This window comes from Pteropus alecto, unplaced genomic scaffold, assembly GCF_000325575.1.
Source record: "Pteropus alecto unplaced genomic scaffold, ASM32557v1 scaffold12, whole genome shotgun sequence".
NCBI lineage: Eukaryota > Metazoa > Chordata > Mammalia > Chiroptera > Pteropodidae > Pteropus > Pteropus alecto.
Window position 1 is genome coordinate 5,343,792 of NW_006432669.1, and position 14,550 is coordinate 5,358,341.

Sequence of the window (14,550 nt, forward strand, 5' to 3'; positions counted from 1 at the left end):
AAGGCTTTGAAAGTGAAAAAATAAAAATAAAAATAGAAAATAGTTTATAAAGATATAAAGAAAATATTTTTTGTGCAGCTGTACAATATGCCTGTGTTTTTTTTATGTGTCACTACAAAAGGGTCAAACAGTTAAAAATTTAGGCATTTACAAAGTAAAAATATTACAATTTATTATTTTTATTAGGCTAATTATTAAAGAATTTAAAAAAATAAATTTGTATAGCCTAAATATACTGCGTTTATAAAGGCTACAGTGGTGTATAGTAGTGTCCTAGGCCTTTACATTCTAATTACCTCCAGTATTCAGTACGGTAACATGCTATATAGGTTTGTAGCCTAGGAGCAGTAGGCTATACCACATAGCCTAGTAAGCTATATCATCTAGGTCTGTGTAAATGCACTCTACAACACTTGCAAAATGACAAAAGTGCCTAACGATGCATTCTCAGAACGTATCTCTGTCATTAAGAGATGCATCGTTGTTTACATACAATGTAAAGTTAAAATTCCTCTGAAAGTATCCTGTTCTAGCTTATCTATATTATTCAGGGACATATGGATTGATGGTTTTCAATTGGATAAACCAATTGAACAGCCTATTTTTAATTATTCAAATTGAAGGGTGTAAAAATTCCCTCAATGTAATTGTCCCTAGACTCACCTGGAACCAAGAGATTGAATACATTCTTAGAGGTTCATAATCCAAATGAAGTAAATTCTGTGCTACTGAGAGGACCCAGTGGGTTGTGCCTGGAAGTCTGGACTCCTCAGTACTTGCCAATTCTTTCTTCTGCTTTATTTAGCTATCCTTTAGCTAAATTAAAGCCTTATATAAGTATACTGTGCTGTTTCATGTTTTTAATGATTCTGTGTGATTTTATAATTAGTAATAAACGTAAAAGTTAATGTGTCAGATTTCTACAAAAATAATCATAAAATATTTTAAAATATTTTAAAGAAAAATAAAATAGAAACAGAAATACAATGTTATTTGATTAAAATATTGATCAATATTATCAATATGCTAATTCCCCTATAGTTCATCTACAGTTTTAATGCAATCCTTATAAAAATCAAAATAGATGTTCTTGTCAAGATATTTTGCAGGGATAGTATTTACCTTCGTATATTAAAAAAAAGTTATAAGACCAAAGAAAATATGTGAAACAATAATTTTCAAATAAACAACAGGTAGCACAGGGATGAGTTCCCTAAGAGGAGAGAAACAAATAAGATAGATCCTACAATTTACACATCTTACTGCTTCTTGACAACATGAGAAAGTGGATCTAAGGTGAGCCTAGCACTCTCATTTAGTTGAGGAAATAGAGATTGAATTTCAGGGAGCTAAAGCTAGTTAGAGATTGTACGCAGGTTACCAGAGAAGAGGGAGCCACGCAAACACATATACACACATATTTTTGTAAATCCACAGAGGGTTTTCCATATATGTTTGGGTGGGAATGACCGATGGATGTATGCAAGAAAAATGCCTCAGGCGAGATGGAACCACTGAAAAGTAGTACATAAAACAATTTCTGGAGTTCACAGAAGGCTAAGAATTACTGAAATTCCTACCAAAGTGAAAATAATTAAGGATTATTAGGTAGAATCCTCAGAGGCCTATCCTAGTAATGGAGCTAAATTAGCTCTAGACCAACAGCTGCTCTGGAACCATCCTAACAAATCTAAAAAGCAAACTTTGAAAGTACTCAGCTGATTTCAAGTAACTGAATTCTGTGCTTGAACAAAATTTACCACAATTAAAGTAATACAAAAAAAAAGCAAAAACAAAAAAATTACACTTATCATCCAAACAAAATTTTGAAGCATGCAGAGAAGCACAAAAATATGACCCATAATCAAAAGACACACCCATCAATAGAAATAGGTCTAGAAATTACATAAACTTGCTGAAAATAAGAGAAAATGCAGTATCAAAGCATGCAGAGATGAAAAAATAATGAAAGCTGAAATACAGAGAAACAAACAGCAGATTTTTCAGAAACTATGCAAGAAAAATTAAATGGAGTGCTAAATTTATAAAACTGAAAGACAAAAAATAAAACAACTCAGAACTGTTGCCCAATGAAAATTTCATTAAAACTGAAAGCAAAATAGAAAATATTTTCAGACAGAAACAATCTGAGATCATTTATTGCCAGAAGATCTGCACTATAACAAATGCTAAAGGAAATTCTTCTGATAGAAGGAAAATAGAAACAGATGGAAAATTTGATTTACATAAAGGAATGGAGCGACAAAAACATAAATGTGTGGCTAAATGTAAATGTTGCTTCTCATTTTAAAAACATTTTCTACAGATAATTGGAGGAAGACTTCTGATTATGGATATTTAACAGTGTTGTCAATACTACTCAATTCTGCTCAGCCAAAGTATAAAAGTGATAAATTATAAGTATAAAATAAGTATAAAAAATGATGTTAAAATTGCAATCATTTCTCAGCATTGGAAACTGATCAAAAGCAAACAAATTGAGGTAAATTTATTCTTTAAAAATGCTAGCGTTTTGAGTAATAATAGTGGGAGTATGTTGTCGTCTTGCCTGTTCCCACCACCAATTCTCAGGTTAGGCAACAACTTTACCAGTGGGAAGTAGGCTGGATGTGATAACTAACAGCTTTGCTAGCAGAAGTGATGGAGTTTGAGCCTTAAATAAAACCTTATATTGTAGCCAGCCAGCAAAAAGTTCTTAAATTTGGTTTTGAAGAAATGAAGAAAACTGACAGTTTTGATATTATAAAATTGTGGTTTAGCTAAGTCAAGCAGTGGATCAGAAAAAAAATTAATGAGCAAATCTTGGAAATTAGCCACAGAAAATCAGAGGTAAGCTCTTTTTACATCCTTGGCTGAGAAATTATGAGCATGTGTGCATGTGTGGAGGTGTGTGGCAGAGGACTGAGACAACCAGTGAAAAGTAAAACCCACGGGAGATCCTAAATAAATAAAGGCATTAGTTTTTTCTCATGTTGTTCATGATGACTGTTTGAAATGTAATTATGTTCTACTTTCTATAACCATTTACATAACTTTCTGTACTTTGTCATTAGTAACACTGTATATTAATAAAAAATGGCAAGATGGAATTTTAGAGATACACTTTAGATTTAAGTATGTTAAAAGTAAAAGGATGAAAAAACATATACCATGTTAAAATAAATTTAGAGTAAATTCCCTCTAATATCTGCAATTATAGTTTTAAGATTTTATTTAATGCTCTTCATTATTTATACAACTAGACAGAAAATCAGTTAGAAGATCTAGAAGACTTTAACGACACTATTAACAAAATTAACTGACATATAGAACATTCTATCCAACATTAGCAGAATACACATTCTTTTCAAGTACATATGTAATATTCAGGACGGAAATATAAGGCTGTAAAACAGGTCTCAATAAATTCAGAAGGACTTAAGTCATACAAATACTATGGAATTAAATTTGAAATCAATCATAGAATAAATATACAGGAAATATTTATAATCAAACACATCTAAATAACCCACAGATCTAACAAGAATCCACATAGAAATTAAAAAAAATTATATATATATACTGAACTATATCACTAGGGTGATAGCATAGTAAAAAGAAGGTTGCTGACTGAATCCTAACCAAATGGTAAATACTTGTTTAGAGAAATAAAATTGTGGTTATTAGTACAATTCATTTCTCTTTTTTTCTGACATTTTATTAATTTAAATATAATCTACTTCAATCTGTATGGCCTTGGCACTGTGTGTGTGTGTGTGTGCGCGCGCGCGCGCACGTGCCCAGGCACGTGCCCACACATGGGTGTGTGCATAAGTATGTGTGTTGTATGAATTGGCATAGCACTTAAAATTACTTTTAGAAGACTTTAGATTGGTATTGTTCTCAAGTATTAGCAAGAAAAGACGTAATTTTTTTTAAATTAAGAAATACATGCAATTAAAAAGATGTGATTATTTTATGCTAGTTTGTCATTCTTTATAATTTTGAAAATAATATAGTGCTTTTTATATATATTGTTAATTAAATTTGTAAAGAAGATAAATCAATTTCAATGTTAACTTACATTTCATTTTTTTTCAAAATTTGTCCTGAAGATGTTGGATATTATGAACTCTCTATGGAAAATGCAATTTTTCTTCAGCATACATGCAAAAAGTCTTACTTACAAATAGTTTTGCTAACATCAACCTTTTTTGTATTCACCCAAAGACTGAATAGAAACATGTCTTATTAATGATAGTAGTGAAAAATAACAAAGTAAAAAGCCTTTTAAATATTAGTTAATATCATTCAAAATTCACACATTTAGGATAAGAGTAAAAGTGTTATTAGCTCTCTCCTATATAAATTTACTTTGTAAATGTGATAGTAGAACATTTTTATAGAAGATCAGTGTGCAATCTGATTTAAAATGACTCTTTTCTAAAATAAATAAGGACATATTCTGAGGGCATGTAATTTCATTTATCGTGATATATTTAAAATGCTTTAAAAGTAACAGTAGTAAAAAATATATACTTTGCTTTTGGCACATGACTAAGTGATTCCTGACACCAAAAGTTAGCCCTTTCAATTAAATATACAGTAGTTAGTTCTTCATAACTCTCATCTAATGTTTAGAAAATTAAATTTGTATTATATGGCACATGTTTTCATCTCCAAATAAAATGGCTATCTCTTGAAAAAAGCAATCTAAGTCAACTATGAGTAATTAACTATTGCTAATATTGGCATTTGGATCTTCTGTAAATTACAAGTAAGCCAATGTGTACATGTAACATACAAATGTTTTTAAAGTCTATCAACTGGAATCATATGTTAATGAGTAATAGGAAAATAGAACTGGAAAATACACGTTTAGAACAAGCCTGTATATTTTGTAGTTAACAGCAGGAAGAGTAGTTCTAATACACAATTATATATAATATATATATACATACATATGTATCCATGCACCTATGTATGTGTTATACATACACATGTATGTATATGTATATACTTATTATGTGTGTACACACATGTATACACACATGTACATTATATGTAGCTGTAAGAACAGACCAGTTTGAAGGTAAACTTTATTTTGAAAGTAAATTTTATGAGGTTATAGAGTTTTTTCTTTTTAAATTTTTATCCCTGATTTAACCCCTATTCCTATGATAGTGCCTGCCTCCCTTCTCTCTATCTTTTCCTCTTTTTCAGCAACTGTTATTTGTTAAATGTCAGGAACTATACTTGGTCCTAAGGATATAAAAATAAATAAAATATACATCCTGCATTAAAGACTAAAGGAATGTAAACAATTACATATAATACTATGTGACAGGTATTATTATACATATATGTGCCAAGGTCAATGGGAATATAAAAGGCACTAATGAATTATAAGTGCATGGGGGAGAGGAAGAAAATCACAGAGGCAGTATAAAGGAGCTTACTCAGGAGAATTTACAGATTTTCTTTGGTCAAAATATGTGTCCACAGGTACAATTTGAATTTCAATGAAAATGTTTTTATTGTTTCCTAAGGTGTATTACATATTCTATAAACAAAAGAGAGCTCTTACCATGACATCTTTTTTCATCTATGTAAACTAAACTCCAGTGATTAGGTGTCAGAAAATATGCTCCCGATTTTAAATGCAAAATAATTTGGGAGCAGAAAGCAAGCACACAGGAAGTAAAACTAGAGATGATGCTTCAATTATTGGTTATATTTGAACAAGAGAAAAGAGAATGCATTCATAGTAACAGAAAACAATAAATTATTTTCTATTAGTTTTTTGGTTAAAGTTCCTACCGTTAGAAGAAGAAATCAGTTGTGGGATAACTGATCGAATGAACACATGAGTTTCTATACGCTTCCTTTTAAAACACAGCTATTCTACTTAGAGGTGACATATTAAGCACCTAAATATCTTACTAGAATTGAACGAACTAGCTTCTTTTTAGCTGGGTTTAAAATCATGATGGAGTGGACATTATCAGTATGAGAGTTTGATGCCTAGGTAGCAGAGTAGCTGAAAAGGCCAAAGAAGACTAAAGATAAACACTATATTCTCATAAAACTTCCCAAAGAGTAGTCTCAAGTAGCAACCTCACCCACTGATACTCCTTGTATCAACTGTCATCTCAGGCTGGGGTATCTATGAACTTGCATATTAATAAATACTTCAAGTCTTCTCTTGTGAGAGGAAAAAAATCCCTTTAAATTTCTTCAATTGTTTAGTCTCAGATACAAGTATTTATCATTTCTCGAGGTTGATAAACTTTTCATATTATAAAACCTTACTTTTGTAAAAAATAATCTGGTATTTTAGAGCCCTTGAGAACTGGAGTTATGTATAGATGTACAATTATTTAAAATTCACCAAAACTATATGAAGTAGGTCATATCCTATAACTATTTTTCATTTAGTTTCATTAATGCATAAATGAATGCAAATACTGCACACATTTAAAGCCTAAAATCTGATACACTTTACCTTTTGTATATAATCAGGAAACCATCAGCAAGATTATAATAAACACATCTATCACCACCAAATTTTCCTCATGCTCTGTAATCCCTCTCTCCTTCATCTCTAGATGACTCCTTATCTTCTTTTTATCACAGTTCAGTTACAAACTCTCTTTAAAAGAAGAGACTTGGCAAAGATCAACATAATTTATACACGGTGGAATAAAATCTTGAATAATATTCTGATTTTTAAACTGGTGCTATTTGTATTACCTATTTTCATTGTCATTGCTTATTTTCATTGTACTCGCAATTAAGTAACCAAAACTCTCCTGAGAATCACTAAATGAGAACAAGGGGTCATCGCCTAATGGTAGAAATTTTCTTATTAAGAAACAGTTCTGTGAGCAATTATGACCCAGTAAAATGAGTTTAAGAAAGTTAAAACTGCAGCAGTCAATGAGATCCCTTGCATTTGAAGTTATTCTCAGGCTCTTTTTTCTACTCAAACTTCCTCTGACATTCTTCTTGACTGACTTAGAGCTGATGATCTTGTTTCAAAATTCAAGGAGAAAATAAAGATAGGCAGATTTATAGAAGCTCCTTCATCCTCTCTATATTCCACATATCTACCCAATGAACCTGTAATTACATTTTTTCTTTCCTCCTATAATGGAAAAAGTATCCTTGCTTTAATAAAAAAGCCAACCTGTCTATCTTTACTTTGGATCTGTTATTAGTCACATATTCAAGGGCATAATTCCTAAAATTAACCCTTCTTCTCCTTTTAATATGGTGGTATCCAATTTAATCCTTCATCAATTTCTCTCTCTGTCTCTGTCTGTCTCTGTCTCTCTCTCTCTCTCTCTCTCTCTTTCTCTCCCTCTCTTCCTCTGAAATACTTCCATTGCATCTCGTCAGCATTCTCTTGTTCTATTGTTTTTATCGTTTAAAAAATTAATTCCTTAACTGCCCTTCAGGTACTGCCTTTTGAAAATATTTTGCATTTTGAAAGGAAGAATCATGCTTTTATTTACATTTAGAGAATCAATATATAAATAAAGGAAACTTTTCAGTTCATTGACACTATGATGTCATATTTAAAAATTTTTAAATACGGTATAAGGAAATAGAATAAAAACTTATTTATTCAGGAAGAAATGACTGTAACAAAACAAAACAGAAATAAGTGCTTTTGGTTTTTTACATCTAGACATCTTGAAACCCTATCTAAATAAGGCCTACAGGTTGCTCTGTGTCATTTAGAATAGATCACTGAGACTTGTCCTGTTTAACAATTGTAGGCATGTCTGTTAACCAGTCATACTAAGAGGCATGTCTTATTCTTATTCCTAAAGTACTTAACCAGAGAAATAGTAACATGGCAGTGAGGTGATAGATGTCTTTGTTGTTTATTCAGGAGGCTTAATTGATAGAAAAGGGTCATGGATAAATATATGTCTCAGTTGCTATTCATCTTTGTTCTCAGTAGCAGGGCCAATGGGAACTAATCAGTGTCAAAGCAATCCCTAGAGACTCACTGCTCCTGTTATCTCTCTCTTTCTGAGAAGTTAATCAGCCCTTGTTCACAAACTGATCTATGAGAAATAGTTGTCAAGCTGGAATGTGTGGTGTCAGCAGCAGGAGTAACAATCTCCCATTTATGTGTTATCACTCTCAGGGCAGACACTTACATCATTCAATTTCCCTTCATGAGACACTTGTGATGCAAACCCAAAGACAAAACGCTATTATCTTTGATGATTAAAAAAAAAAAAAAAATCCGTACTGAGATAGCAAGTGACAACCTCAAGGTCACGCTAATGATGAAGATGTGGAATGTTCTTTGATTCTACTACTTTGTTTTGTGTACTCTTCATATAGCAGCTGGAGAGAAAGTATCAAAACATAAATTAAATCATGTCATTCCTTGTAAATGCCTTCCCACGTAAATTCTAAACTCTTCTCCAAGAACCATAAGGCTTTATATAAATTGGTTTCTGCCCCTGTCCACACTCATTTTGTACCTCACATTCATTCCACTCTAGACTTCATGCTTTCTAAATTTCCCTCAATTTTGACATACATAGAAAAAGATAATATTTTTCATGGAACACTGAGGTATTTCAAAGAGACTGCTCATGACCAGTGAGTTGGGGTCCAGGAGCTCATGTCACATGCACCTCAGCTGCCTTGAAGACAGGATACTGATATCTCTGCGCATCTGTAATCCATTTGCATGGTGCTGCCGTGACTTGGTCCAGTTGAAAGCTCTGCCTCTAGTCTCACTACCCTTCTTCCTATTCCTTAAATGTACTGAGCTTATTCTCCGGGTTAAAGTTTTTGTACCTGCTCTTCCCTCCTCCTTGGATGCTTAGTTTCTGGATCACTGCAAAGCTCTCTATTAATTCAAGCCTCAGGCCAAATGTCAACTTTACAAAGAGATATGTGTGAGCCTCTATCTAAACAAACCCTTTAGTCATATTCTGCCACATCTCCTGCCCTGCCTTATTTTCTTTTTAGTATTTATGTCTACCTTACTTTATCTTTGTTATTCATTCATTACCTTTCTCTCTCCTAAAGGATGTGAGCTCATGAAGGATGGAACGTAGCTCGTCTTGTTCACTGCTTTGGTCCCAGTACCTATTACATTTTGGGGCATGTAGATGGGGCACAGCATTTGTTGAATATACTGCATAAACTCTAGACTTTCCAGAATTCCTACTTTGGAATAATATTTCTAATCTATACAACAAAGGACACCACAAAATTCTGTATATAGCTATAGGTCCTCCACTGAGTTCTAACAGAAATGGATTATTATATCTCTGTATTGAGATGGATTATTTACTGTGCTATAGCATTATAGATCATAAAGTTTTCACTGAGAATACATGGAGAAACCCATCTTTCTATGGCAAACGAATGTCCCAATCTCCAGGACAAATTCACATTTCCTTTCTGAAGGTTTAAACACTTCCAAAAGAACCTTCGCAAACTTTCTTGTTAGATTACTTGACTATAATGAGTTTCATCTTCTTTTGGCATTTCTCAAATACTTTCATCTTTAACTATATACTAAGAGTTTATATCAGCCCTGTGAAGTACACTACAGTGGGAGTCAAGATTCTTAGATGCTAACCTTGGCTTTGTTCTAACTAGCACAATGGAAAACAAACTTAAAAATATCCCCCCATCCTCACATACTTCAGTATGCTCAACATTAAATTTAGGGATTAATGTACAAATAGAAATGCTAGACAAAAAGCTGAGATAGTATACAGAAACGAATGTTTTATAAGTATAAATGAGTGCAATGCTATTCATGTGCAAGTAATGCCTTTCTTCAACAAATAAGCTCCTGTTTCTCTTACTGCTCTGACTTGAATTCTAGCTAAGTTTGTGGTATAGTTCAGTTTCTTTTTGTTATTATGTTCCTCTGCTTCATGTGTTGAGATATAACTTGCTTTCCAATATGTTTATAACAGCTAATAATTTCACAAAATTTAACAACTTAAAGAATTTGGGGAAGTATGTCATGAGAATAAATGAAAAAGTCACATAGTATTAATAAGAGGTTTATAACACAACTGAAGCAGTCCTTTATCTTCAATGATTCCATAGATTCTATTTTCCTCCTTATCATAACATGCCATTCTTAATAGGCGAACACTCTCAGCAATTTTATTCTTAAGCCCATATTCCTAATTAATATTAATGTATGACAATGTCTTGATCAATTAATTGAGAAAAACTGATATATCACCTTCTAACTCAGGCATTTACTACAGAGTGATATAGGGCTTGTTATTTAACCTTACTTTGCATCTATTTCCTCATCTGTAAATGTGCAAAGTAATTTTAACCATCTCTTCTATGTAGATGAATTACGTTAATAAGTATAAATTACCTTTGTATAACAACATTGTATAACTAAGCATTCAGTTGATACTGGTTCTTATTAATAATTATTATTATTATTATTACTCATTTAAACTTCCTTTTCTTAAACTTCATCTGCTCAATAAATCATATCTCATTATTTGGTTAAATTTATATTATTTATTTTTATTATGTTGATGTAGTTATTCATCAATAACTACAAGCAGTATACTAAATACATTTTCTTTCACATACAACTTTTAGGATTTTTTTTTTTTCTGGAGTTATTCTCTCTCATTTGTTGTATTTTCAAAGAAAACCTAAAATGACTATCTCACAAAATTTTTCTTTAACTTCACATAGTTCTCTATTTCTCAAATCAATCATCCACATGATTATCTCTTTCAAATAATTTATCAGATTTGCTTTCTAAGGAATATCCATTCCGAAGCCCTCTAACTTTCTGCTCCTGTCTATACTGGAGGCTTTTGAGAACTGCTACATAGCCATTATCTTGGAACTGCCTTATTTTATTCTGAATTGTTCAGTGACTTCAGATAAGTCACATTTTCTTGTGTGATTTTTGTTGTTGCTTGTGGGTAACAGGGGAACTGGGGAATTCCTGTTCTATAAACATACCTTCATTCATTCCTCTGCTCTCTGTTCCATATCTCACTTCTTTCTATTGCATTTGCTACATACAAGCCCATTTTTAAGGTGTTCTAGACCAGGGGTCCCCAACCCTTGGGCCGTGGACTGGTATCAGTCTGTGGCCTGTTAGGAACCTGGCTGCATAGCAGGAGGTGAGCAGCAAGCGAATGAGTAAAGCTTCATCTGTGTTCGTAGTTGCTCCCCAGCACTAGCATCACCGCCTCAGCTCCACCTCAGATCATCAGGCATTAGATTTTCATAGGAGCACCAGTCCCTAGAGCCAACATGTTGGGGACTGCTCTTCTAGACTACTATCTTTTAACATGTTGCCATCTACTTTCCTCTTCCAGACATTTGCCTATAAAAACACATGTGATTAAGTTTATAACTGGCAGTAATATACAGCATAAGCAATATAGTCAATAATATTATAATAACAATGTATGGTGCCCGATGGATACTAGACTTATCATGGTGATCACTTCATAAAGTATATAGATGTCTCATCACTATGTTGTACACCTAAAGCTAATATTATATGTCGATAATTAAAAATCAATTTTTAAAAAGCATGTGAGTGTATATGAATGTGTGTGAATGTATAAACTTAGATGTATTAATGACAATATAAAATATTTTCAAAGATGTATATACCTATGTAACTAACATAGGAACATGCACAACTATTCTTGTCTGCTAATAGTTTTCTTTGATTGCATTAAAAATTTACTTATTTCTCAAATTAGAATGAACCTTTTTTTGTGTCCCTTCTTCAGCTACCACTCATTATGCACAATAATGACAGTGAAACTTAAATTGATAATGACAGGGAAACTTAAATTGATGCTTTATTCTCCAATTCAAATGGAGTCTGGCATATATAAGAATAGTGGTTTGCTGACATCAGAATCACTTTGCTGATTTTAAAATACAAATGTACAGGGTCAATCCACAGAAATTTTGAATCAATTATTCTATGGTAAGGACAAGACATCAGTACGTCAAAAAAATTTCCTATACTTATATTGATTGAACAGCTTTTATTGGTACACAGTAGACAGCTGTTTTTTGTTTTTTGTGAGTTTTTTGGCTACCATGCTTTCCTGTGGTTTCATAACCACAGCCTGAATTCTTCTAAGTTCGTTAACTATTCTAAAGAGTCACAAATATTTTTCTACTTCTTAAAATATATTCTTTTGTAAGCTTTCAAATTATATTACTTTAAAATATGTTTTTTTGTTTTTTAATTAAACAAACAATATTTTTGAGAAGAAATATCAGTCACATTGACACATCATCTATATTTTTTAAATGCATGACCAGAATACATTTCCTAATTTTCCAGTGTTAAGGGCTTATTTTGAAATATATTTGATTGTTTCATACATAAAGCAATAGGGAGAGAGAGTTGTTTTAATGTGTACAGTGTTTATGCAATAACCTTTAGTTTCTATTACTTTTAATTTGCTAGCTGAATTTCCTAAAGGGCAGATATGTTTAACTTGCCGTGTGCTGCTTCTGTATATTACTCTGCATAGGTGAACTTTTTGGCTTAGTAAATAAGAAACATCAATTAATAATAGAAAATAGAGGAGTAAGGTCACCAAGATGGCAACAAAAAAGGTTGTTTCTGACTTCACTCCCCCTAACAAGAACAATAACTAACAATTGTTCAATAACAAGACACCACTGAGAGAATTCTAGAATACAGGGATGAAGTTGAAGCACCCCCATGCATGAGAGACCAAGAGAGACCACATTAGAAGGGGAGAAGAAGTGACTACATGTTGACTGCACTGCCCCTCTCCCAGACTAGTGCAGCACCATACAAAGAGATCTTCCCTGAGCCTCTGGTTTTTCCTGTGAGAAAAGCGAGCCAAGGTGGGACAATCAATCCCAACCCCTAGCATTGTGGGTCACTTCGAGGGAGTCCCTGCTATGAGAATTGCAGGGGGCTCTGTGTGGTTCAACCACTGGAAATCTGCTGTGATGGAGAAGGGAGGAGGGGCTTGCAACAACCAGCACAGGGATCTTGGCAGACCTAGTTCACACCTACAGTGCCCAAATGTGGAGAGCATCTTTCTGCCTCATGTGTTCAGAAAGGCTAGAGACAGCTCCTTGAAACTATGTAGCCCAGTGGTATATGATCCAAGAGGCAGACAGACCAAGCCAGTAGCCTTGTTTCGTCAGGGAACTTGGGGTATGAGTTGGCTTGAGTTAAGACAAAAAAAGAGCTTTACTGGCTTCTCCTGCTGCAACTGACATAGAATTGAATTTGGAGCCCCACTCATCACTGAATATAGCCTTTAACCAGTCTGATCAGGAAACCTACACAGAGCACACAGAAGCTGCATTGCCTATTCAACAGCCCTATGTACAAGTGGAACCTGAATAGATAGCAAAGCCTGTGGCTCGCCCATCTGCGGAACAAAATCAGTGGCCACACTTGACCAGGGAATTCAGCACACACTCTGGCCTGATTCGGATCCCAACAACAGTGGTGTACATGTTGGGTCCAATTTCGCTTCCTTGATAGAGCAGAAAAGCTAATGCATAGCCCTATTTAGTACTGAAGGTAATATCCAGTTCTGAACATTTAATAAGCCTCAGCAAAGAATCCAGGCAACTGCAGAGTCCATCCTACAGCTTAACTTGGGTAGGAATTCAAGCCAGTAGCCCTATCAACTGTTTTCAGCTAATGAGACACCTCTCATCCCAGTCCTCAGAGCTCAGTTCCCTCACCCAAAAACAAACCATAACAGCAGACCCCACCTATTCAAGGACATAACAGCAGATATACTTCAAAACCCAAAATGAGTTAATGAAGAACTATCCCTGTCAAAGCAAACCTATAAAATCTGTAAGAGAAGAATGATTACTGAAATGTGTAAATACCAATATAAGGAATTGGGTATCCTCAAAAATCAGATAAATATGATACCATCAAAAGAAACTAATAAAGTTGTAATAACTTACACTAAAAAATGGAGATCTATGAACTGTCAGACGAAGAGTTCAGAATAGTAGACTACAAGAAAACACAGACAGACATCTAAACAAAATTAGGAAAATGAGATAAACAAAACGAGATGTTTGAAAAGCAAACAGCAACCATCAAACGATAAACAAACAAAAAAACAGAAATCCTAGAGTTGAAAAATACAACTGAAAAATTCAATAGAGAAATCTTAAATTAGACAATCATACAGAATAAAAAATAATCAACCTGAAAAATAGAATACTGAAAATTACTCAGAGGAGCAAAGAGAAAAAGAAATTAAAAAGAATAAAGAATGCCTACAGGAACTTTGAGGCACAATGAAAAGAAATAATATTTGCATCATGGGAATTCCAGAAGGAGATGAGAAAGAGACAGAAAGCATATTTAAAGCAATATGGATGAAAATGTCACAAACCAGAAGAGAAAGATCGACATTCAGATCTATGAGGCCAAAAGGACATCAAATAGATTGAACTTCATGAATAGGCTTATACCAAGACACATATAATTAAATTGTTAAAAGTCAAAGACAAAGA